At 47.7% G+C, this 24,276-nt stretch overlaps 1 long non-coding RNA gene across 6 annotated transcripts in view; it reads right to left on the reverse strand.

Annotated features, from left to right (window-relative positions):
* Positions 1-968: 968 nt before the first annotated feature.
* LOC107513638 overlaps positions 969-24,276 on the reverse strand; it is a 55,125-nt gene continuing 31,817 nt past the window's right edge. The window contains exons 1-5 of one of the 6 annotated variants that reach the window (XR_004955443.1): positions 14,079-22,671; positions 10,284-13,523; positions 9,935-10,122; positions 7,533-7,762; positions 969-4,577 (exon numbers count right to left, since the gene is read on the reverse strand). This is a non-coding gene — a long non-coding RNA (uncharacterized LOC107513638). Of the gene's footprint in view, positions 4,578-7,532; positions 7,763-9,934; positions 10,123-10,283; positions 22,672-24,276 lie in introns of those variants that run through there. The other 5 variants (XR_004955442.1, XR_001597591.2, XR_004955444.1 and 2 more) reach the window with 5 other exon arrangements.

The raw sequence follows: 24,276 nt of genomic DNA on the forward strand, positions 1-24,276 counted from the left end.
AAGAGGAGAAAGGATTTGCTGCAGCTCCGGGTCAGTGGACGAATCTGGCGTCGGGAGCACCTGGGGGTCTCCGAGGCCCGACACAGGGGCGGGGGAGGGGGGCGGGAGGGGGGGCGGGACAGCCTGAGGTCCCACCCTCCCCCGCAGTAGAGGGGCATCTTCCACCCAAGCAGCGCCCCCAGTTCTTCGGGAAAACCAGCCCCAGGTTTAGCTGCCCTAAGCCCCCCGCCCACGGCAGGCGCGCTCTTCCTTGTTCGCAAGGTGCTTGGATCGGACGCTTGTTCTCCGCGAGCTGATGGCATCTGTGCCATCGGCTGAAACACCTGTAACAAGAGGCAAGCGATCGTTTAAGCTGCTTTGTTGCGTTTTTATTTTTTTATTGTGGCTACAAAGATTTTACGCCCTTCATCTGCCCTGTCCCCGTTATGTTAATACCTAGAAGGAACGTGGGAATTTGATTCGCTCTTAGGCGTCTTGCACCTGCCAGGGAGAGAAGAAAATGTGCGACAGCTACTTCTCTAAAATCTTCAAAACGAAGGGTGGCGATTGTCCTAGAGGCGCCGTCTTTACACAAGTCCAGGTAAAGACAGCCCGCGAGACAACTCTGACAGGCTGCCACCCCCCGGGCAGAAAAGGCACAGCACCATCGAGCTCATCTGGACAAAATGCTCATGAAAAATCACTTTATAACAAAAATGTTAACATGGCACAAACAAGCCTGAGATTTGATAAAAATCCCACAGATGAAGTTTCCTATTGCAACCCGAGCGTTTTCAAGATTCATGTGAAACTGTCTATACAGGAACTTCTGCCACGGGATGAAAATGGGGATTTCAGTGAACCCGTCATCCTCGGCTTGACTCCTGGCAAATTGCTGACAAATAGAAGTATCTGGTTATTGTCTACTCTGAGCCACGCAAGGCGATAGGTCCTGTGGAATAGATTATCTTAGTGAAGCCTCACAAAAATTGCTTCAAAATACATATTTATTTATTTACTCATTTTTTTGTTCAGTCAGTCAGTCAACCAAAATTTTATTCATCCCCCGCAATGTACCAAGCACCATCGTACACAGTTACTACACAGCAAACATCTTTGCACGCAGTGACTTACATTTCAGTGGTGGAAGAGAGAAGATGCTGTAATAACTATGCATGTGATACCCTCGGAGGGGCTAACCATTATGGAGTAAAGAAAAATAAATAAAAGTAAGGAAGGTTCGAGGGCAGAATGGGGACCGGTTTGCCTGAGAGAGAGCATGGCCAGTGCACATCTCGTGGAGAAAGTGTTTGGTGAGATTTGAAAGGGACAAGAACGTTCACTGTGATGTCATCTGTGGGAAGATGCCCCAGCCCCAGGACACCGCTCATGCGAAGGCATTACATCCTGCGTGTGAAGCTCCGGGCGCAGAGAGCCTGGACCAGGGCCACAGGCACCAGGGCTCACGCCGGCAACACAACACCGTCCACCGGTGTCCCCGTGGGCGCCTCCCAGACCCGTGACACCCTCCCCCTTTCGGCTTCTTCGCGGCTTCTAGAAACTTGCTGCTTCTGCGTGCGCACGCATCCCGCTAAAGGTAATCACTGATGTTCTTCGAGTCTTATTCTGTGCTAGCTGCTACTCTGCGTTATGTACACACATATAATCTCCTTTATTTAAACTCTCCACATCCCCATGAGGTTCGTGTTAAAACCAGTCGTAGCTGAAGCAGAGTGCGAAGGAACTTGGGCAAACTCTCAGGAGGAACCCAAACTCGACACTCTCACCCTGAAACCTGACATTGGACCACTAGGCGTGTGTGGGGACAGAGCAGGCTGGTGGCTCATGTTTCCTGGGGCACTCCTTTCTAAGGGCAATTGTTTTATTTCTCATAAATCTTTATACTTTGTTTGGTATTTTCCCTAAGCGCTGCATCACGATAACAGACATCCAAAAACCCTTGCTCTCCACCCCGCTCCATCCAAGCCTTTCCCTGACTATATGGCCAGTCCCGGAAGCCAACGCGAAGGAAGTTATTAATAGCTCACACAGGGATAACTTGGAATTCCCCTAGTTTGTCCTCGCCCGTTCTCACATTTGAAAGAGACTTTTCTTAAAGCAAACACTACACAGCTGTGGAAAATGTAGGCTCCATAACAGGGTTGAGCGTGAATACAATCTCGACTTCGCTGATCTCAAATTACACCCTCTGAACAAACATCTCTGCTGTCTGTGAAGAAGGTCACACCCTAAAAGCACTCAACTTACAAACCGCTCCACTCATAAGAGTCCCTTCCATTCCAGCTGGGCTGTTTCTTGTGCCTAGATGCAGAGAACTAACACCCGCCCTCCTCGCCATTCTCCTGGAAAACATCCCATCCCGTGCTTGCGATTACAGGATTCCCATTGCAACAGTTAGATTTACACAACGTTGACTCCTTAGCCAATCAGCAGTCAGGGATTTACATGGCTGCCTCCTTAGCCAATCAGCAGTCATGGATTTACATGGCTTCCTCCTTAGCCAATCAGCAGTCATGGATTTACACGGCTGCTTCCTTAGCCAGTCACGAGTCAATGATTTACATGACTCTGCCTGCCAGCCAATCAGGTTATGACTGTTGATTGGACTAGGTTGCCTGATTCGACCAGCGTCCTGTCCTAGGATTTTGGAATTTGGGTACATCGCGAATCATCACTCTTAGTCCCAATCTGTTTGCAAAGCTCGGGGACGTGTGTTTCGGTAGATCTGAGCTGATACTACCTACTGTGTAGAGAGCTCGAGTGTCTGAAAAAATAAAGTCAAAGAGAATCTGAAACGAGGGAACTGGTGGGTTCTGGCGGCTTTCAAGCCCCCGGGGCCAGCTTCCCCTTTGCCACCTGGCGAGCTGGAAGCAGGATGGGGGGGTGGGGAGGTGGGCAGAGCGGGCCCGCCCAGGAAGTCCCCGGAGATACCCCCTCGGGCTTCGCCAGGGGACAGTGCAGGGAGAAACCAAAGGAAACTGCAGCCTTGAGCCATGAGCGAGAGAGGGCGGGAGAGAAGCCCCCCCCGCCGCCCCCCACGGACTCCTGAGAACCTCGGGGCTTCTGCTCAGCACCGATGTGTCAAGTCAGAGTCACGTCGTTTGCAGCTGTGGTGACTGCACGTTGGAAAGAACGCCAGACGCTTCGTAGCTGACGCTGACAGCGGGGGTCAGAGGGACACACCTTCTCGGAATCGTGAAATGTCTCGGGGCGCGCGGCAGCAACCCCGCGGATCTTGGAATAGTGCGTACCGGGGGCCGGAGGAGCTGCTTGGCCGTGGGCATCATCGTACAAACACGAGTTGATAAAAACTAACTATTTTCCATTGAGAACTAATAAAACACAGGTTCTGCTAGTGCAATTTTATGCTCAAATTGTTTCTTTCCCATAAAATTATACACACTGCGGTTTGAGAAGATTAAATTGTACCCGAGCGTTCATAAATAAAAGAATATTCCCTCCTGGTTCCACTTCTCCGATATCATTGCTTTTTAAAATTTTTATTGTGTCTTTTCTACATTTTGTAAATAATGTATCTCTGCGGCTGCTTGTTGATCATTCCACCTTTGGCATGATTGATGGGATTCTTGCTAGGATTCTCCCTACCTCCTCTACGCACTTTTACTAGATGGCTCCTGTATTGGTATTCCAGTAGGAAAAGAACAGTTGGTGTGTAAGATTCTGGAAGAATAGTCCGTCTGACTTGCACCAAAGAAAGAGTTGAGGGTACAACCGGGATGTCTCCCAATTTCTTAATCCCGTGTTTTCCCCCAAAGTCTCCAGACACTTGCTGCTTTCGCCGGCCCCATCGCTGTTAAGGGGCAGAGGAGGGACCCCTCTGCTCGGGAGCCAGGCGAACCAGCCTGAGGCCGCGGTCACCCCGCTGGTTTTAACCATACATGATAAATATGTAAGTAAATGTCAAGGTGCTGCTCCGGCGGTTAGAAATAAATGCCACTCCTCTGCACGTGGTTTTCTGAAAAAAAAAAGCTACATTTCCACTATGACTCAACTTTGACTCACAGTATCTGGCCTAAAGCATTGTGTGACATGGGTCGGTCATCGAAGGCACTGCTTGCTGCATAAATGTGTCCACGAATCAGCCATCGACTGACATTTATTGAGCTCTTATCGTGTGTTCGACATTACTCTTGGGGCCAGGTTGGAGCTGAAGATGAAACAGGTAAAAGCTCCAATTTTCAGAGATTATTTTCCCTATTAAAAAAAAAAAAAGAAAAACAAGTCTCAAATGACTTAAATTATGGTGTCCTCCTTTTAAATGTGGAGTCTGGGGGTATATACCTTGTTCTCAGACCATGTCTTTATACTTTACTTAAATCCCAGTGACAGTTAGCTCAAACTGAGCTATTATTTTGAAGGGAATATGCTGTCCTTCCTTTTCTTAGAAGCAGTTATCAAGGAAAGGCTAGGTTCTCCAACTTTGAGTGTAAACGTGGTTTAGGACAGTCGCTCTGCCGGCTCTGTGGCAGCTGGCGCATTGCTGTTGTGTGTCCATCTTCAAAACAGTATTTCCCGGTTCTCGTGAGGATGAAAGGAAATGATATATCTAGATCACTCTGTGAAAACAATAAAAAGAAAGTAAATAAAAATCCTATTAAACTTTGTTTTTGCAATTTTCCAAAAGTTAAGCATGATTTGTGGTGTGATTTTTTTTTGAACCAAGACCTAGAGTCTTCTAGGACAGTGATGAGAAGTATGTCATCAATTCAAAACAAAACAAAACGAAAAAAAAAACAAAGAAGAAAGAGAAAGACATACTACACAGGAGAAGAAAAATGACCAAATCCCAGAACTAGGAGCTAAGTGAACGCAGCAGCTTTCACCTGCTGGGATCCTACCCCCAGGGGAGAAACGAGACAGCGGTTACCACGGCTGTATCAGGTGTCGGGCATTATGCTGAATTCGTCGCACGAATGATCTCGTCTGTCCTCAAGGCAGCACCATTGGGCAGGGAGTGTCACACCCAGCACATGCGGGGGAAACCCGAGGCTCGGGGGCGTCGGCTGCTGCCCCGCACCGGCGACAGCCGGCCGGACTCGTCCTGCGTCTGAGTTTTCCTTAATGACCAGCGGACTCCGCATTCGGCGGAACGGTCCCGGGGGGTGGCCACTGCCTTCCATCGTCCTGCCGTAATTCGTTGCCCCGACCCCTGCCGCTTCACACATGCGTTAAAGAGAGCCCCAGAAACAGAATTATCGATTCGAAGTTTGCAAACATTTTTAAATCCTGGATGGGGAGCGAGGTGATTATCAGGCCAAGGTCAAAAGTGGCATGGTACGGACCAGGTTCTTGGAAGACGGAACACCGAGAAAGCAGGTCCAATTTCACCCGAAAGGGACCCGGTCTCCTCCGCGACCGTCCTCGGTGTGACGATCGTCACACCGCCATTCACACAGTTTCTTCCCTGCTCAGCAAACCCCACGGCGAGGGGACGCACCCTCTGAGTCACCCCCACCCAGCGCCGCAGGAAGGTGACGTCACCTGGCACTCCAGTCCTCAGCTGACCAGGAACTCTCACGACAGGCACGGGGGACGGATGTTTATGGCGCTGTCGCCATTTCAAGGCCACAGGTGTCAGGGACACGGGCGCTGTGTGCTTCCTGTCGCCTTCCTCCCCCCCCCCACACACACTGCAACGAGAGGAAGGGGGTGACTCAGACGGTCACGGGACACCTGCCGTGAACCGGCCACTAGCCCTCTCCCAAATGCGCGCGGGAGCGCTGCTCCCAGCGGAAACACACTCCTGTTGGAACACGCGCCTTTTTCACCGAGCCCTGACCGTATGACGTCAACGGAATAAATGATCCTCTGCTGCCGGAAAAGCCCCGGACCGCTTCCTGCTCCCCCCGAGCCCTCCCGGCCCAGGCCGCAGACGGCGGGGCCACAGTTGCATTCATTGTTCAGTGAGCTCATCCACACAGCTCAACCCACCGACAGCAATGAATGTTGATTGTGACCTTTTAAGAAACAGTCTCCGTGCCCGGAGGAGGACGTCCTGGGTGCCCCGCTCGGGCTTCTTGTCTCCGGCGAATTCCGAGGCCCGCGGCGTGGGAGACGGTTAGCCATAGGGTACAATCAACGGTCGATGGTTTTGACTTTAATCCCAAACTCACCGACAGCGTTGAATGTTCACCGAAGCAACCTAAACTCCGAATTCTGCTGACGCGACGGCATCTGTGAGCCGCAGAGCGGGCGGGGGCAGAAACAGCGGAAGAGCTTCAGTCGTACGTTTTATGCATTTTAAGCCGTTTCAAAAGAATACGAATGAAGAAGTGTGATTCTTCCAACCGAGAGGTTGGCAAACCTCCACATCGCATTGTGCAAGAGAAAAGAATCTGTTTCACTGAGCTAAAAAAAAAAAAAAAAAAAAAAAATGCCTGTCTTGGCTTAATTCCAGAGGTGAAATAATCTCACTGTGAATGACAGGGTGGATTTGTTATTCCGAGTAGCTGGCCAGATCCAATCAAAACAATATCTTATCATTTAAATATTCCTGTGCTCAGAGCAGGGAGACGTAATGCATTTAAACAAAATTCTCTCAGATTTTCTAAAATCAAGTCAGTGCCAGTGTTAGCCTTTAGGACCTAATATATTTTTTCTAATATAGGGTCATAAAATTAGTACCGTTTCCTTAAAAAAATTCTTATTTAGAAACTACTGAGCAAAGAATAAATGAAGAAACCAGCCCGACACACTTTTCTTAGCTTATGGCGCAAAGACCTCATTAACAGTGTGAACGGAATATGCCATCTGTGGGAACCACGAACCTGTTTAGTTCCAACCATTTTGGATGTGCAACTCTAATCCTTTGGGGGGAGGGCTTTCTTTTCATACCCCTGTTCTCCAAAGCAATCATCCTTTGTGACATAGAAATAAAATATGTACTTAAATATTTTATACATTCTAATATTTCACTCTGAACGTTTTAAAGCTACTAATTGTGTAATACTTTCCAGACAAATCGTTTACACTGAAACTGATTTTTCAGAGGAAAAGTATCAGCGATCTAGTGGGAGGATGGATTGCGGTGACATTCAGAATACAAAACAGTGATTAATCTCAATTTCGCAGTGTTTAATTCTTTTGAAAGAAGCAAATTTCTCCTACGGATCCGAACTCCTTAGGAGAACGCCTCGACGGCGGGCATTGCGGTGCCGCCGCCGGGAAGGACCCGCTCGCGGGGCGGGACACGCATCTGCGCGCACCGCCCGGGGCTGAGGACCGCACGCGCCGCGCCCCCGGCCAGCGGCCTGCTCCGTGTGGCGCGAGTGTCCGGCCCGCTCTCGGCCGCCGTCGGCCACGCCGCCCGCCTCTCGCGGCCTCTGCTAACATCCGCAGAGCAGGGACGCTGCGGCGAAGGACTGAACCGCGAATCTCGAATCCACACAAAACACTCACTGGCCACGAAGCTCTGGGGCGGGTCCGGTTCCCTGCAACACGTCGTGACCACGCTCTCACTGGGTTTCCAAAAGACGGTTCTAGAAGTCGTGGGCGGAGTGTGATTAGCTTACCATTCTTAACCAGGAGATGATTCGCTCGTAACGGTAAGAAATTCAGGGTCTGGCCGACGCGCACGCGGAGCAGGATCGCTACGTACAGTGACCGATTTTCTCCTTTCCTCGGGCTGATCTGGGCGCGCGGTCCACGTCGCCGCAGTTCGCCGAAGGCGAAGCCTCGGGTCCGAGCGGGTTAAACGGGGCCCGACCGAAGCGCGCGCTCCGCGTCCCGGCTGCCAGGTTCCCTAGGGTCCGAGAGGAGAATCGACGTCAGCGCGGCGCAGAGCGATCGGTCTGCTCGCCGGTCCCCCCGGGCCGGTCCCCCCGGGCCGGTCCCCGGGGCCTCCGCGCATCCGGCCGCACTCGGGGCGCGGCGGCCGGCCCCACGCGGCCGCCCCTTTTCCCCCGCGACTCGCCCCCTGGCTGCAAGACGCCGGCCTCTAACGCACCCCGAGTCCACGGCACCGCGAGCCTCCGCTTTCCGCACAAATGCGCGCGGTGCCATTTTCCCAAGGACACACCGTTCGCGATCCCGGAATTCTACGTTGACAACCGCAATCGCAATTCTCGCCTAGTTTCCCACGAATGAAAAGACCCACAAGCGATAGCTCGTTTACAGGTCAGCGTCTTCCTGGCCCCCGCCCACGATTTTGGGGGGCTGTGCGCGAAGCCCAGACTTCTGACGGCTTTCATTTCTCCCCCCTCGGCTTGCGAGAACATGCAGCATTTCGGATTTGCTTACGGTCCGCGGCTCATCGATAATCCAAAGCCATTTCCCTGCTGCGAGCGAGCGGGTCACAGGGTGCAGGAAACCCCACTCTCACGCACGGCGGCCCCTAACGCTGGCCCCGCCGGACGCCTAATGCGAGTGCCAGACCCGCCAGCCCTCCCGGGGTCTCGGGGCTCCGCCGCCCGGCACCTCAACCTGAATGGAGCCCGCGGGCGCTGTGGGGGACGCGAGCCGGGGACCGAGGCTGAGCAGGCCCCCCAGGCCCGACCGGCAGGGCTCTGCGGGAGACGATGTCTCGCCGTGGCGCTCACTGCACCGTGGCACGAGGTCAGGGGCTCGTCAGGGTCACTGTGACGGTAATGTTGGGGACTCCCGGCCACTTCATATAAGGAACGACAGTATCACAGAGCTCGGAGGCGGAGAGCCAGGCTGAGCACGGGGACAGGGTCCTTCGCGGTGAGCGCGGAGCGGTGAGGACCAGTCGCTGACACCCAGCCCCGCCTGCGACCCTTCCACTCCCGAGAGACTGGCACCCCGGGGCGCCGGTGGCTCCGCCTCCGGGCAGCTTCCCGGGCCGGGCAGCCCCACACCCGTGAGGCGGACTGTCCTCACCTTACAAAGTGCCTCAGGGACTTGCTTGGGAGAGGAAAAGCACCGCCTTAGAACCATGCGGCAAAGCCCCTAGCGACCGGAAAAAAACGGACTGGTTGTCTAAATTAAATTCGTTGGGGTGACGATGGTTAGCAAACTCATCCAGGCTTCCAGAGGGCCATTCGGCACCCCGACATCTGTGTCCTGCGCCGTGTGTTCACCCCCGGAAGCCGGATTTCCTTCTGTCGCCCTGTATCTGACCCCTTGACCTTTATCCATCTCTGGTCACCCCTACACTGTTGTCCATGTCTATGAGCTTTTGTTTGTCAGTCTTGTTCATTTGCGGCTTTCGGTTTTATATCCCACATACGAGTGAAATCATAGGGTTCTCCATTTTTTTCTGTCTGACATTCGTCTTAGTGTGATAATCTCAAGATCCATCATGTTGTTGCAAATGGCACTATTTCGTCTTTACTTATGGCTGAGTAATTAGTACACATATCAACTGGATTTATACTCAAAAGCGCATATGGTATATATGTTCCAAAATGCATTGCCAGTGAATAAAAGCATTTTGCACAGATAAATCAGTCTACCTGACAAAGATTGAGCCCTTACAACCTTAAAAGAAAATCGTATCTTCTGAAAAGATCTGAAAAGCTATATTGTAGCCTTCTGTATGTTCTGAATTTTCGCAAGTGTCCACGGACATCCATATTTGTGCATTGTTTGTTGCAAAACTCTGCACTGCCTCAAATAGTTCCAGAGTTTAATGAAACAAAGAAGGTTAAAAAAAAAAAAAAAGGAACCACCATCGCTCCAACATGAACGTCACTTCTGATAAGAGCCTAGAATTATCACTGTTTTTGCCTGGAATAACGATCACTGTTTGGGCCCGGAGTTACCGCCGTTCCGTCCTTACGCTAACCCTCGATGACCACAGCTGGCTTAGCACTGTTTCCAGCAGAGAATGCGGCCTGTGGGCGAAGCTGGCGGGGAGCGGGTGCCCGGGTCGCCCGTGCGTGCGGCCGGCAGCGGGTGAAGAGCTGTGCTGTCGCGCTGTGGAGCATGAAACCCCGACAGAGAGTGAGAGTACCTTGGGGACCTGCCCGTCATGTGCTGGGCGACGTGACCCGTCCAAGCTTTAGTTTCTCGGATAAAATCTGGATAATAGAGATTCTGCAAAGGATGGCATGACGACCCTTTTATTTGAGGGACAGAGGGCTGAATGTAGGTCTCCTGAGATTCTCATACCTCTTCCCTCCAAATGCAGCCCCTTTCCTACTTTTAAAATTAAAGAGGAAAGAGACAGAGAGAGACAGAGAGAGAAATATTAGATTTCTTTTCTAAATAGCCTCGAAATATATCTCGTTCTCACCCCCCAACCCAGGGTCACAGCACCCCCAGTCAGACCGGTGGGCAGCTCCCTCCCCGGGAGGTGGTACCTTTGCAAGGCAGGTGGTTCTGGGGAGATGGATGACTGGCATCTGCACAGACGTCTGTTACTTGACCTTGAACGCTCCTCGGCTTGGGAGCCCGTGACTGCTAACCTCACGCAGAGACGTAGAGCGGGCACCACGGGCCGCAGGGTGACCTGTCCTGATCGCCTTTCCAAACAGTTTCTTGTTCCTGAGCTTACGTCATCAATTATTTTAAATCGAATACGCGTGTCCTTAGCTCTATGTGGAGTTAAGCTAGTGTTTAAATATTATTGTTTTAAACATTCATCAAATATTCATCTTCTTAATGTTTCAAGGTTTGTCTACTGGGAAAATAATTCAGTGCTTCTCTGCTCCGAAATTTAGACTCCTTCCTGAAGAAGAAGAAGAAAAAGAACCAAAACATATATATACATTACTACATTTTTCCAAAACCCATGAGCTTATTTTGTAGTTAAATTATATTGGGCTATCAAGACTGTTCCTCTATGAATAATCAATCTTTTAAAGAACCAGTTTACAAGAAAATGTCTTTTTTTTTTTTATAGAACAAAACCTCTCTTTTTATAGAAAAGGCCCCAAGGATGGTGTGAAGTGGAGCGAACCAAATATAATGAAAAATTCAAACCGCGGGTGAAGCCGGGATTTTTCCTCAGAGTGAAGAACCATTATGTCATTGGTACAAACATGGCGACTTCTGAAAACCGTGTCAACACCGTGGTCAGCAGAGGTTATTTTTAGCAAAGAAATACGGTCTCCTTGACCTAAGACTTTGTAGGAATGGTCGATTAATCCCTTGCTTTGGAAGGGATAGGCATGTCGACTGACAGTCAAAGTAATTTTTAAATTAACCCCCGGTAAACACCACCGTGTCAGTAATGCAACTTGCCTTATTATGCTATTATTAATAATCATGCAAATTAATCTTGGAAAATTAAGAGTAACATGCTCATTACAGAAAATAAATATTTTTCTAGGAAAAACATACCAGTTTTTGAAAAGATGGTATATCTGTTCACTGGAGGAGACCAGATATACATAATCAAAAAAACACATGCTGGGGTTTTTTTTTTCCATGTACAACAATCAAATATTACTTTATGGTTATATCATGTTCCATTATAAGCTGAGTGTCACCATCATATTTTTAGAATATTGATAACATCTTTCAATTTTCTATGCTCCATTCAAAATTCAGCCCACGACCTAGAATCTCCCAAGCTTTCTGACTTCATTCCCCACAAATGATGTTATTTGCATACCTGGCTATTTTTGGAAGAGATTGTGAATGTACTTCTGGCTTCATAAATTATATAAGCATCTGTTCTTTCAATCAACAGGATACCAAATGTTTTTTGCATCAACCTGTGTGAAACAATGTATATAATACAATTTAATTTCCCATGAGTTTTTAGTAAACACTGACTTTGTATTAAAAAAGAATGTTTGAAAGATTAGGATGGCGGAAGGGGGCTGAAAATAATAAAGAAAAATATATTGCAAAGTAGAATCTGTGGGAATTAAAAAGATTACAAAAGTAGTTATGATACGTTGTTAAGTTTCTATTCTATACAGAAATATTCAAATGATGAGATTAGCACAAGATGACAATTTTTAAGTACAAATCTTCATTTCTACTAAAAAGCTTATTTCATGTGGCTTTAATATCATATATAAAATACTACATATAAGAAATATGAAAGTTTGTACAAATTTTTGATATTGAGTTCTGATACTTATTCCATGGCTTTGGTTTATTTCATCAAAATCACCTTTATAAAGATTTATCTTTTAAGAATGAATAACCTAGGTAGACTCAGCCATCCAAAAATCTTAACTAATGCGGCCAGCAGGTCACTCCGCTCTCTCCACGGGGGACTTGTGGGCTGAGAAAGGGTTCCAGCCAAAAGTCAAGAGTCCGTTACAGTTAAATACCAAATCGCTCAGTAAAACTTATGAAAATGAAGTGTATGCCACACAATATGGTCGACTAACCACCTAAAGGACTCGCGCGTTGATTTGAGCCCTGATTAACGACCTTTCCCAGACCTGAGAGTCTGTCCGTTTTGTGAAGTTTTTATTCTATTTTTATTTTCCTTAATCAAAGAGAATAATTCTCTAGGGCATAATTAATGTTTCCTTCACTCTACCTCTTAAAAAGAACACACAGGCCAACACCCAGCATTTCGTGAACAATCCACAGCCCTTTTTTCCTTTTAAGAAATATTAATAGATCAGCTTGTTCCTTGAACAATAGAACCATGTGGTAACTTGATTCACTGGAATCATAATTGAGGAGAGAAAGGACAAAAGGCTTCTTCATTCAGACATTACTTCACGCTTGTACTAACATAAGAGCGCTCCCTATTAAATGTGTGGCAATAATTTAGGTACTTTAACCATTTTAAACTACTTACTATATTCTGTATAACTGATCCTCCGCTAAAGAAAGTCACCCAGAAATGATTACATGTAAAAATGGGGCGGGGGGGGGCGGGGAGATGAGAAAATGACTTCACAGTAAGAAAGTTTTCTCTCATTTACATTATTAAATCTTCGCTTTGGGGCTGCTTTCTTTTCATATTTGCATATTTGTAGAAAATCGAACGGCTTAAATTTTCAAAAAGTGCCATGTGATCAAAGAAAGTCTCCCAGAAAAGGAGAAAAACTATCTTTGATGTAACTAAGTAAAATTGGAAAATTAGGATTATTTGAGTGCTCTTTAAGAATTTACTATTGCTCTTCCTGCTAAGCGCTGTCTGCCACCGCCGGCCCCGCCGGAGTGCACCTAGGCCCTGGCAGAGGCATGAAGCGACTGCACCGTATTTTTCAGAGTTATTCCTTTTGGACTCATTGACCGGCAGCCTCTCTCCTGTGCCAGTCACAGATGGAGATTAACGTAGAGGGAAACCGACGCACATGACTCGTTCGTAGAACTTTTAACAGTGTGTTACTTACCACTAATAACAGGGTGACTTCGTAGCTCCTCGTTTTTAATCCGTGTAGGTATTAGCCAGATAACCTCGGCTCAGAGTCAGTTTGGCTGCTCTTCCCCATGTCCCCACTGACACACTAGCTCCAGACCCCGGTCCTCCCAGTTTCCTGCCTTAACTCTCATTTTCGGAGCTGCCCGTGAGCGTGGAGCAGCTGGTCCACTCCAACCGCGACGCCCACACTTCTCCGTGACGAGGGGATCGCACGAACGCCCACGCTGCTAGATTTCCTCTAGGAAAGGTTCTATAAATGCTTCGGTTTTGGGGGAAAAAAAAAGATTATGATATCAAAGAATTTCAGGCATAAGGGTGTAGAAATGCCCGGAAGTACCTCGAATACTTTATGGAAAAGGGGGGGATTATCGTGCAGATAAACAGACACGTCAGATAGCCATATAGGATGAAGACTAGTACTTACTCCCTAAAAATATTAAATTATACTCTGCTGGCGCAGAGACTGAGAAATGCTGAAGAATTCGGGACAAACCGTCAGAGGGCGACAAAGCCGTGGTCACTCCCCACCCCGCCCCCTTCTGGTCGCCCTGTGTGCAGAACTGATTAGCTTCTTTTTTAAACACCTTTGTGTTAACAAATTATTAGCTAATATTTTTTCAAAATTATATGAGAAGACAACATAAACGATACTCCGTAATGTACCCCCAGAATTCAAGGCCATCGGGTATTTCCCGTCGAGCTTTAAAATGGGGAGAGAACAGGGAAGTGCGGCGATTAACGACACCTGAACCAGGAGGACCTGGTTTCACACCTTTGTCTGTGTCAAATGCCCCTGACAAACGTAGATACAGACCTGCCGATTCGTTTTGGGAGATGAAACGCAGGTGCGCCAGCAATCTCGGGAGAGTCCTTTGCCTGTGCGGGTCTTTGCTTCCCGTGCTGGACAGCAGGGTCCTCGAGCCGGCGACCTGTGCCCTTGCCCGCGGGGACCAGGGCTCGGGAGGCAGGCCAGGGCCTGGTGCCTCTGCACAGCTCGTCCAGCTGCTGACTGGACGCGGCCGGCGTCCCCTGTCCCGTCACACGCCCGACTTCGTATAAAACACCGGACTGCAGCGTGCTGGGTCCGCGAGCCTGGACGCTCCGGAATCTGAAGTCGAACTCGCCGAGGCGCGTCGTCCTCAAGGTCGCGACGTGGACACGTGCAAACAGGTGCACGCTTACGGGGACCGCGGGCGCCCCCAGGATCGCCCACATCAACCGTCGGTGGCCAGATTTCAGGCAAGCGCCTCGTCCTTGGCCTTTAGTTGAGGGTCACGTTAAAGCAGCAATTTCGCCCTCTGGGCGATGGTGGCCCTGTGTTTTCTTGTAAGGTAGTGTGCAGACATCACCTTTCAAAAACACAATCACGAGGCGTGTCCAACCCTTAAAAGACGTTTTGAGAGACAGTAGGTGTATAACATTTTCAGTTTTCAAACCGTTTCTACATTATTTCCATTGATCAAGACGTGCGGAAACTACGGAAAATATAACAGTTTGGGGTCCGTGCAAAACAATATTCGTCAACTGTTTCAAGCTTTCCTTCGTGAAAGGCTGCATGGGGCCAGCACAGAAGTGCTCTGGCCGACGATGCCCTTCCCGGAAATTTGTTTTTCTGCTTCCGTCCTCACCGAAACGTAGCTTCAGTGGTGAGCGCACCTCCCCCAGCCACCTCTAAATGCCGTACCCACTTACCGCTCCCTCACTGCGGTAAGGCCCAGGAGAAGTGGCCTTCCCTTCTCACCACTTTTCCAGGATCTTTCTAGATGGTTGTCAGGACAGACAGCCAGCTAACCTGATTCTGTTCCCCAGAATGACATTTGGGGTGATTCATGAAGCCCAGGTGAGAAACTGACTCTCTCTATCTATCATTATCTATCTATCTATCTATCTATCTATCTATCTATCTATCTATCTATCATCTATATCTACATCCTGGTCCTCGTGAATCCCTCTGCTCAGCCTCTTATGCACCCAACTTGGTGACATTAAGGAGTTTCAATTTCTTGAAAATTGAACCACCTTCAAAGAATGGGGAACTGTCACCTTTCAGTCCAAAAGTAAGAGGGGCTGGATTTGAAGACAAGTCCCAAAAGTCGTGAGGGCGGCAGGTGCCCTGGGTCACGGTGCCACCTTCTGAGGCAATCAACACTGAGGACCAGCGGGGCTCAGTGTGCACAGGGGCACGTTGACCCCAAACCAGCCCCTTCAACATGGATATCGATGTTGGTAAAAATCTCCGCAAGTGGAAAATTTGTTCCACGGCCAATTTAAATAAATGCCTTCTTGCATTTTTTTACATTAAAATCATTTTAGTTAGAAGATATTTCTCTCCCCAAAACTACACCACTAGAAAGACCTTTAAAAATACCATGGGACGACATACTCCAGAGTCTTCTTTTGCTTTAATTAGATTTGGTTTTCACCAGCATCTAACAAGCTGGTGACCATTCCGTCATCACGTGATTTTACCTTATTTTAGCTTTCTCTTTAGATCCTACTGACAACGTGGTCATCTGCTCGTTCCATTGTGCTTAAAGTTGCATTTCTTTTTCTTTAATTTATTTATTTAAATTACTTTCCAGGATACAGTCCATCGGTTAGACATCTACACAGTTCCTAAAACGACCCCCCAGTTGCTGCCCCCTCCCCGGCCCTCCGCCTGCCATCGGATCAATGATGAACTCCCTCTAAAAGTTGCATTTCTTAACGTTACATTGCATTTCTGCTTATTGCCCAAAACAAAGTCTGACCAGAAAACAACAAACTATACTGTATTGTTACTTAAAAGGCTGAACACCTTCCGAGCGGTTTCAAACACACTGACGCACGAGAGTGGTCCAACCCACTTCTCCCCACCGCCCGCCCTCACCGGAGTGGAGCCGGACGCCACGTGGCGAGATCTACGGAGAAATTCTGTTATTCTGGGGGCAAGTTACACAAATCCATCCTGCTTCAGTCTATTTGCAGCTTTTATGTTCTGACAAAAAAAAAAATTAATTTGGGCAATACTTCGTCCAAAAATCCCTCAATTCTTTTTGTTGCTTTAGGGTAACAAACATAGTTAACTAAGTAGAATTGTTTTGACCTAAATATTTGTTTTTTAAAAAGTTCCTTTCACATTCTCAAGTCTTCGCTCTGCCTACTCTCCTAAGATCACCTGAATGATACAAAACATTGCAAATTTATGTGATTTAAAAGCAACCGTAAAAGTGTGCATGTGTGCGCGCGCGCGCACACACACACACACACACACACACACACATCATGGCCCAGCCTACAACCTACAACTTACAAGGCCGCGCCTCTTAAAGCAAAAATCACTCCACAAAGGACTTTCTGATGACCTTAGTGAGCATCATTTTCCCACACTCTGCGGGAGGCATTATCGTTTCTTTGGGACTAAGAAAAATAGGTATTAAGAAGTTTAAAATGTCTACTGGGACAAAAGACGCCCACGAAGAAGCCTGCCTTGCTACCACGGGAATGGCCCGCGGCCCAGAAGGGGCAACCCGAGGGCCCGGCTTTCCAACGGTCGCTAAACATAACTTTTTACTGTAGTTGAAACCAATTTTATACCAAAAGCGCAGTTTTTGTGAGCCCCTGTGGTTGCTAAAGCTATCGCACAGGAATGGACAGTAAAAGTTTAAAATTAGATGCACATCCATTATCACGAACCTGGAATACTTTGGGGGAAACAATGGAATAAAAACGGACGTGGCACACTGGGAAATACAAAACGGGTGTCCCCCAGCTTCGGCGTAGTCACACGCTGGCAAACGGTATACTTTCCCCAAACATGGTATTTCTTCCTTAGGACGGTTTGTGCGTGTCCGGGGGCTGGGGTGGGCGGGAGGCGCACACATCGCGTTCCGAGGTCTGCACTTGGCGAAACCACCTAAGACTGGGTCTTTGTAATTATTTGAAGTGCGAGAGAGCGTTTCTTTTTGGTGAGATATTCGAGTGAACAGAGAGCGATAATTTGCACTAAGCTGACTTGTTTCCCTGCTTCTGTCCATGTCCTACGGGTTACTTGTTCAGCACTCATTCCTTGGTTTTAGTATTTTTAAAGATTTCAGAGACCGGTCTGTAAAAATACATATGCCGGGGTTGTTTTCGAACATCTCCCTACAGGAGTAGGCGGAATTTGGAGGCTGCGTTAATTCTCTCACTTCAAGGATTTACAGTTTCCTTTGGCATTTTTAGTGGCGTGTGAGCAGGTAGCCGTCACAGAACCTTGGACAAACCCGAGGAAAGATTTCAGGACTCTGGAGTTCAAATCCCCCATCAGGAACGGCCCGTCCGTTCCCAGGTGTAGACGCGGACGGTCAAACCAAAGGCCTGCTCCCGCTAACCGAGCAAGTGCACGTCAGAACCTCACGCTAAACACGTGAAAGATGCTTCCGGCTAAAGCGACCCTTGCTTAATTCCTTTTTCTTAGTACAATGAAACAAAGAAAGAAAAGAAGAGAGGGAGGGAGGCAGGAAGGAGGAAAAAGGCGAGATTTCCGAACGGGCATCGTGCCATCTCGACACGCTTCGCCTGGGGCGAGGAGGGACAGGCCCGGGGAAGGACAGACGCACTGACGGCTTCCTCTGCGTTTTCGTCGTGGAAGCTAAAGGCGCGAAAGGCTACGGCTTCATCTCAGAGAATGTCAGAACGGTGAGTCGATACCACACAGGACACATACTGCGAGCAGGTGGATATGTGATCCTTCTTCGCTTATCAGTCATTGGCCGAAAGTGAGTCTGAATTTGGATTATTTTCCATAAGCGTATATCCTCACATAGACATCCTTAGTTAAGTAACTCTAAAACTAATAATGATCTCATAAAGCAATGCTTACAAGTTAGTCAAGCTTATTCCATTTCTTTCATTAGAAAGAATATTCTAAGATTAGGTTTCCTATCAAAATTGATTAGTACGTACACTTCTAAGTCTTTAGATTTGTTATTCACCCAGTGTAACCGAATCACTTTATCTCATAAAAGAGGAAATGGGTACTTAGAAAATTTAAGTGAGTTGACTTAAGTCCCCATGAAAATACGGAGACAAAGCCAGTTGGGTCCACGGGACGTAACCACTTCTTCCCCTCGTAGGAGCTCAGCGAAGTTCGCGGCCGAGCCAAGCGTCTCCTCCCCGCGTTTGAGCCTGCCTGTGGGGCTCCAGCCCTCGTCTGATTTTGGGGTCATTTTATGAGTTTACCTAGAGTTTTCTAACTCTGTATTTATTGAAATCATTTCTCTCCTATTCGGATTGTTTCTCTCTCTCTCTTTTTGTTTTGATTTGTTTTTAAAGCATTTGAGACTTGCACTTGGCAGTTCCTTCAGCTCAGCGTGGCTCCGGAGCCCCGTGGACAGCCAGCCCTCCGCTGCGACTCCCCCAAGGCCGCCGGCGAACACATTTGATCTCAAAATGTCACAGCACATAAACCTCCATTCGCTCGGCCTCTGAAGAGCAAGAGGCTTCACGAGATTTCCCCTCGTTGTTTCTCCCTGGGACAAGGAGTCGAATGCTTTCTATTTTGTAATAAATAAAAATTGCAGGTAGTTTTTAACCCCCCAGATACAGGACCATGCGTTTTCCTCTTCGTTATCAAAAGCAGCCGACTTACTTCTCAATATCTGAAATGACGGGGCCTTTGCCGGTGCGTTCGGCAGGCGGGGCTCCCAGGTGCCAGGCCCAGGCCCAGGCGGGTGACGGACAGGGCGCTGAGCCTCAGCCCTGCCCAAGCGGGACTCACGCCTGAATCGCCGACAGAATTCGTCCCCGGAGCGGGAAGGGCCATCCTGTGCGGCCCGGTGTCCGCTGGGGGTGTGCTCGCGGGCCGGGGGACACAGGCCCTGCCGACGCCCAGGTCCCGGAACCGCGGAGCCGCGTCAGTGGGGGCGGCCCAGACGCGGGCGCCGGAGGACCCGGGCGGCCCGGGACGCGCGGAGTCGTGTGTCGCGCGCGGTCGGCCCAGGGCCGTGCCCTCCGCCTCCTGCCAACTCCGTGTGAATTTTTTCAACCGATTCCTATAACTCTTTTTGGAACTAATGGTAGATTTTTTTTTCAAGCTTCCTTCTCATCAACGTAGATATGATGCTTAGAAACACAATCCTGAATGGGGGGGAAAAAAGCTAGTTCTAGTAAGACTACGGAAACATGATCATTTTTATAAAGCTCGCACTGTCCTCTCGGCCGGAGCGGCTGGTGGCAGCGGCAGCGCGGCCGTGACGACCCGTGCGGGGCGCGTTCTTCCTGCCCTGGGGGCTGGATGCGGCGCCAGCGGCGCTTAGAGCTGCGGAGCGCGCGCCTCGCACACCTGCGTGCGCACCTGCGTGCACACCTGCGTGCGCACCTGCGCGGACGGGCCTAGCGGACAGCCGCCTCCCGGCGGGCGGGCTCGGGGAGGACAAGAGCGTCAGCTCCGCGTCCGGTTCTTAACCGCACGGCAGACTCGCGTGCACGGCACGTGGCGCGTAACCTTCCGCAGTTATCGAATCGCAGGTGCCCAGGTGAAATTCTAGAATGGACCCTGGGGTGTGGGGTGGAAGAGGACGAGGGCATAAAGCCGCCAGTTTTCCGCACGTGGACAATTCTTCGTTCTACTCTTTTGCCCCTAAGAATAGCTCTATATATAATCATTATATATATGTATGTATATATAATTATAATATATATTTTGCATCCAATACAAGAAAAATACACATTTCAAATCAAGATATTGCAAAATGTGGCCCCACTTCGCTACATCAAACCCTGACAATCGCGGCTTCCTCTCAAATGTCAACCAGGCATGGAGACATCCAATCCCGATTTTATGTAAAAAGCGATACATTAAAACCTCCCCCTTCAAGCACAGTGCCCGAAGGACGCCCGGCCTCTTCGGGGACAGACCGTGTCCCCCTCCAGCCCACTGTGTGTGTATGTCTGCCAGGGCCCTGGCTTCTGCTGGACGCGCAGTGTGGAGCCGTGTGGCCTTCCACACAGAAGTATCGGGAATAGAATTTGCGCAAACTATTTGAAAATTTAACAGTCAACTTATTTATAAAACTTGGCTTTTTCCTAAACAGACAGACACATTCTAGCATAAAGGCTCTTCGCCGAAGCTTCTCTGAGGTAGTGTCACTTTAATTAAAAAATCAACACAAATGCCTCCCATGGGCCCGTTAAAACAGCTTATTCTCAACAAGCATCTTGCATCTGGATCTTAATATGATTTAAAAACTCATTGTATTTTCAAATTACGGAAATCTACTTGAAAATGCATGAAGTCCTATGCTATATGTTTGAAGCATAAAAACGAAGTTATCTGACATATGCTTTAAAAAAAATTTTTAAAAACACCTATGATAACTTTTGATCAATACACAGAATATTGGAAAGCATGAAAGTATAAAATAATCAATTATGTATTCCTGCTTATATCTATATTTGAGAAAAGCACACTACTCCTGGAGAAATGTGACATCTCATTTTTACATCTGCAGGAATATATAAGTAAAGTATTAATTCTTAGAAAGTCTTTATTGTTAAGTTATTATAATAAACATTGTTTAAAAATGTATTCAAATTAAAACACTTCTCTCTGGCGCCATTTGAAACATACTATCTATATTGTGTGCTATAGAAAAATTTAGAGAACTTTCATTTATACATAATAGTCACTCAGTTATATATCTGTTTAACATAAGATACTTTGCTATGAGAAAAAAATATTTAACCTATAATTCCCTAATGGACACAGATTTTTGATTTTCATTTAATATAGCTCTGTGTCATGTATCTAGACATATATAGGAAAGATGAAAACCCTGAAAACAAACAAAAACACAGAGTGATATTGCAGGAAAAAGTGAGAAAAAAACCTCCATAAAGTGGTTCAAATGAAGTTAAAATGATATATAAACCAAAGTGTGCCTTTTGTCCCATTTGATTAGGTCAACTCACAAACCTGGTTTAAGAGATAATTTGCTCAATTTTTTTCTAGCAGGAGAGAAAACTGAGGACAAGTACAGTAGAGAAGAATTTTTAAATAAGACATACTGACAGATTATAACATGGTGTCTCATCGGATGATGCGGTGTTGTGACTGCATGGCTACACAAGGGCTGTAATTTAAATGCCATTAAAGACACATAAGCTCTAGCACGGAGACAGGAATACTGTAAAATTTTCTTGGTCTGTAGTCGCAATGCAGATAAAATTGTTCCTTTGATCTTGCGACGCCAAAGTCTGCTGTCCAGAAGGGAATGTCTTTGTGCTTCTGTCTTAAGCTAAGACGGACTGCATTTTCCATCTAAGTCATTTTGTTAACACCACATAAAAAATAAAATGAATTTTATCGGCAGAGTTTAGTTTTCTTCCATTGTTATTTTAGGTTACTTTATGACTATGTAGTGCTCAAAAAAATGTGCCCGAAATACACACATCTGGGTTTAAAGGGACAAGACTCACTTCCAACGTCTCAATATGGGCAGTTTAGTAGCTTTTGTGTCTCAGACATTACAAACATTGCAGTTTTCTTCTCTTTTTTATACATTTTTCTTCTTAAAGAACAGGGACATATTTTGTTTATGAGACTCAGCAGAACACACACACACACACACACACACACACACACACACAGACGTTTGACCTCTGTCATGAATAAAATACACATCACAACCATATGCAAAATCATGGTGAATTCTCTCCTGAGTAACTCTCTAAATTATTGAAAAACCAAGATGTTAACAATTTCTGCCTTGGAATTGCAATTTTAAATCCCTATACTACATTTTTAAGGGGGAGATACGACGCAAGCAGTTTTCCTATTAGATTCACCACGTCTCATTCTCTGCAAAACCAGACAAGAGGACTCGGCTGCAGTGATCTGCACAGTCTCGGGGGCTCATGGCGCGGGGCCTGTACATTTATGTCAAAAACCGTAAATGTACAGTACCACAGTACGCCGATGAGGGCTTCTGCAGCCTAGAGAACTTTAGGTCTCACGCATTTATATTTTGATTCTTTTTTTATATTAAAAATGAGAAATAATCTTTCTAGGAAGTAGACACTGAGTTAGGAATGTTTTCGCCAAGATCGGATGTACTATTTAAATATCATTAGCATCTATCTCTTTATTCTCAGTTTCTCTTCTGGGTGAAATTTTTGCGATGACCGAAAGTATGTTTGATGGCCAAAAGCCACGTTTATTACAAATTTATGCTATCAGGTGGGAAAATCTTGGCAATAAACACTAACGTCGTTTGCGTAGTTAAAGGCAAAATGTCGAAACCATAAATCATGTTTCTCCTTTTTTCTTCCTGATACATTTTATTATATCACATCATCACAAAACCCTAAAAGTCCACTTTTTGACTGTGAGATCTTTGGAAAGGTAAAAGTTATTTGAAATGTGAAAGAAACATTTTAAAAGCTTAATCGGCACTATATATATATATATATATATATATATATATATATACATATATTTTTTTTTAATGGCAAAATCACACTGAGGGCGAAACGACGCAAACCCACCGGGCGTTTCTGCAAACGGCCAAGGAGCAGCGCGGAGACCACGCCGGCCACCGGGCCCCCGCGCGTCTGGGACAGGGGTCCGTGCCCAGCGCGCGCGGGGCTCCTCCGGCCGCGCGTCCCTGTCCCCGCGCGGGCGCCGCCGGCCCAGCCTTTGCCTGGCGCCCGTTACCCGCCGTCGGCGCGCGCAGACCAGGGCGCGTCCTCCCGGGACCGCGTCCGGGCACACGTGGCACACGAAGCACGTCCCCGCCTGCCAATCGGGGCCGAGCCCGCCGTGCGCGCGGGTCCCTGGGCCTCGAAGGCCACGGCACAGCCTTTTCGCCCAAAGCTCCGCAAGGCATAAACGGTGCGTGAAATGCCATCATCCCTGGACCTGCCCCCCCGCTGACCCGAAACGGACGCCTCTGCCCACGGACGCCCGGCACCGGACGCCCCGGACCGACACGGACTGGCTGCGACTCGGCGCACCTGACCCAAAGCGAATCGCAGCGAACGCGGCACGAAAGGCCGGCAGGGGAGCCGAGCGCGGCGGAGAGGGACCCGGAGGTGACAGCCAGCATCCTGCGACCGGCTTGGGGCGGGTCCTTGAAGAGTTCGTGTCCGCGTCTTCCTGGACCCCACACCGGCCGACGGTCGCAGGTGTCGGCCCAGCCTCAGCGAGGTGTCCCGGAGCCGCGAAGGAGACGAACCCACCGCGGTGCAAACGGGCGCTGCTTTTCCGGTCATTTCAACACTCAGCGCGCACGCAAGTATTAAAACGCTAAGGGGGGGGGGGGGAGTATATTTTCTGGTTGTCATAGGAACAGGTAATAAATGTGTAAGCAAATATAGAATCGGTATCATAGAAAATATGTTAAAAACGGTGCAAAACATTTCTGACCAGAGGGGATATCAGAGCTTACCCTCACGAGAAGAGAAGGTATGCGCAATTATGTCAAATCAACTATCAAATTAGGAGAGAGAGAGAGAGGGAGAGATTTAAACGCTAAGAGAAATACTAAATTAAATTGTACATTAAGGCAAAAATATATATACAATGGGGACTACTGCTACATTTTGGAGGAAGTGTAGGAAAGAGGAAAAAACCAGAAAATTAGTGAACTAAGTAAAAAATTATATGTCGTTGTAATTCTGCAGTTATGCTCTGAATTAGAGCGACCGTCGCCTGCTCTGCCGCAGACCACTCTGGTGTCGAGGAGGTCGCTGGCAATCCTTCTGATGAATAAGGTAATTGTAGGGCATTGCTGAAATCCATTTCATTCTTAATTTTATGAATAAAAAGCATCGATGCTCTTACAATGAGGATAATAATTTTGAGCCATTTCAAAGATAAATTAACTCAGTAGTTACTCCCTCTGATTCTGTTTAAAGAATAAGAGCATTTTTATTCCGAATAAATAATATACATTTTTTTTGGCTCCAAAACACAAAATTGTGTCAGACATTTAGTGAACCCTAAATACACTTAGGTTTGCTCAATACTTGATAATTCTGTACTCCTTTGA

Source organism: Rousettus aegyptiacus, unplaced genomic scaffold (genome assembly GCF_014176215.1).
Source record: "Rousettus aegyptiacus isolate mRouAeg1 unplaced genomic scaffold, mRouAeg1.p scaffold_m13_p_18, whole genome shotgun sequence".
In the NCBI taxonomy this organism is placed as follows: domain Eukaryota; kingdom Metazoa; phylum Chordata; class Mammalia; order Chiroptera; family Pteropodidae; genus Rousettus; species Rousettus aegyptiacus.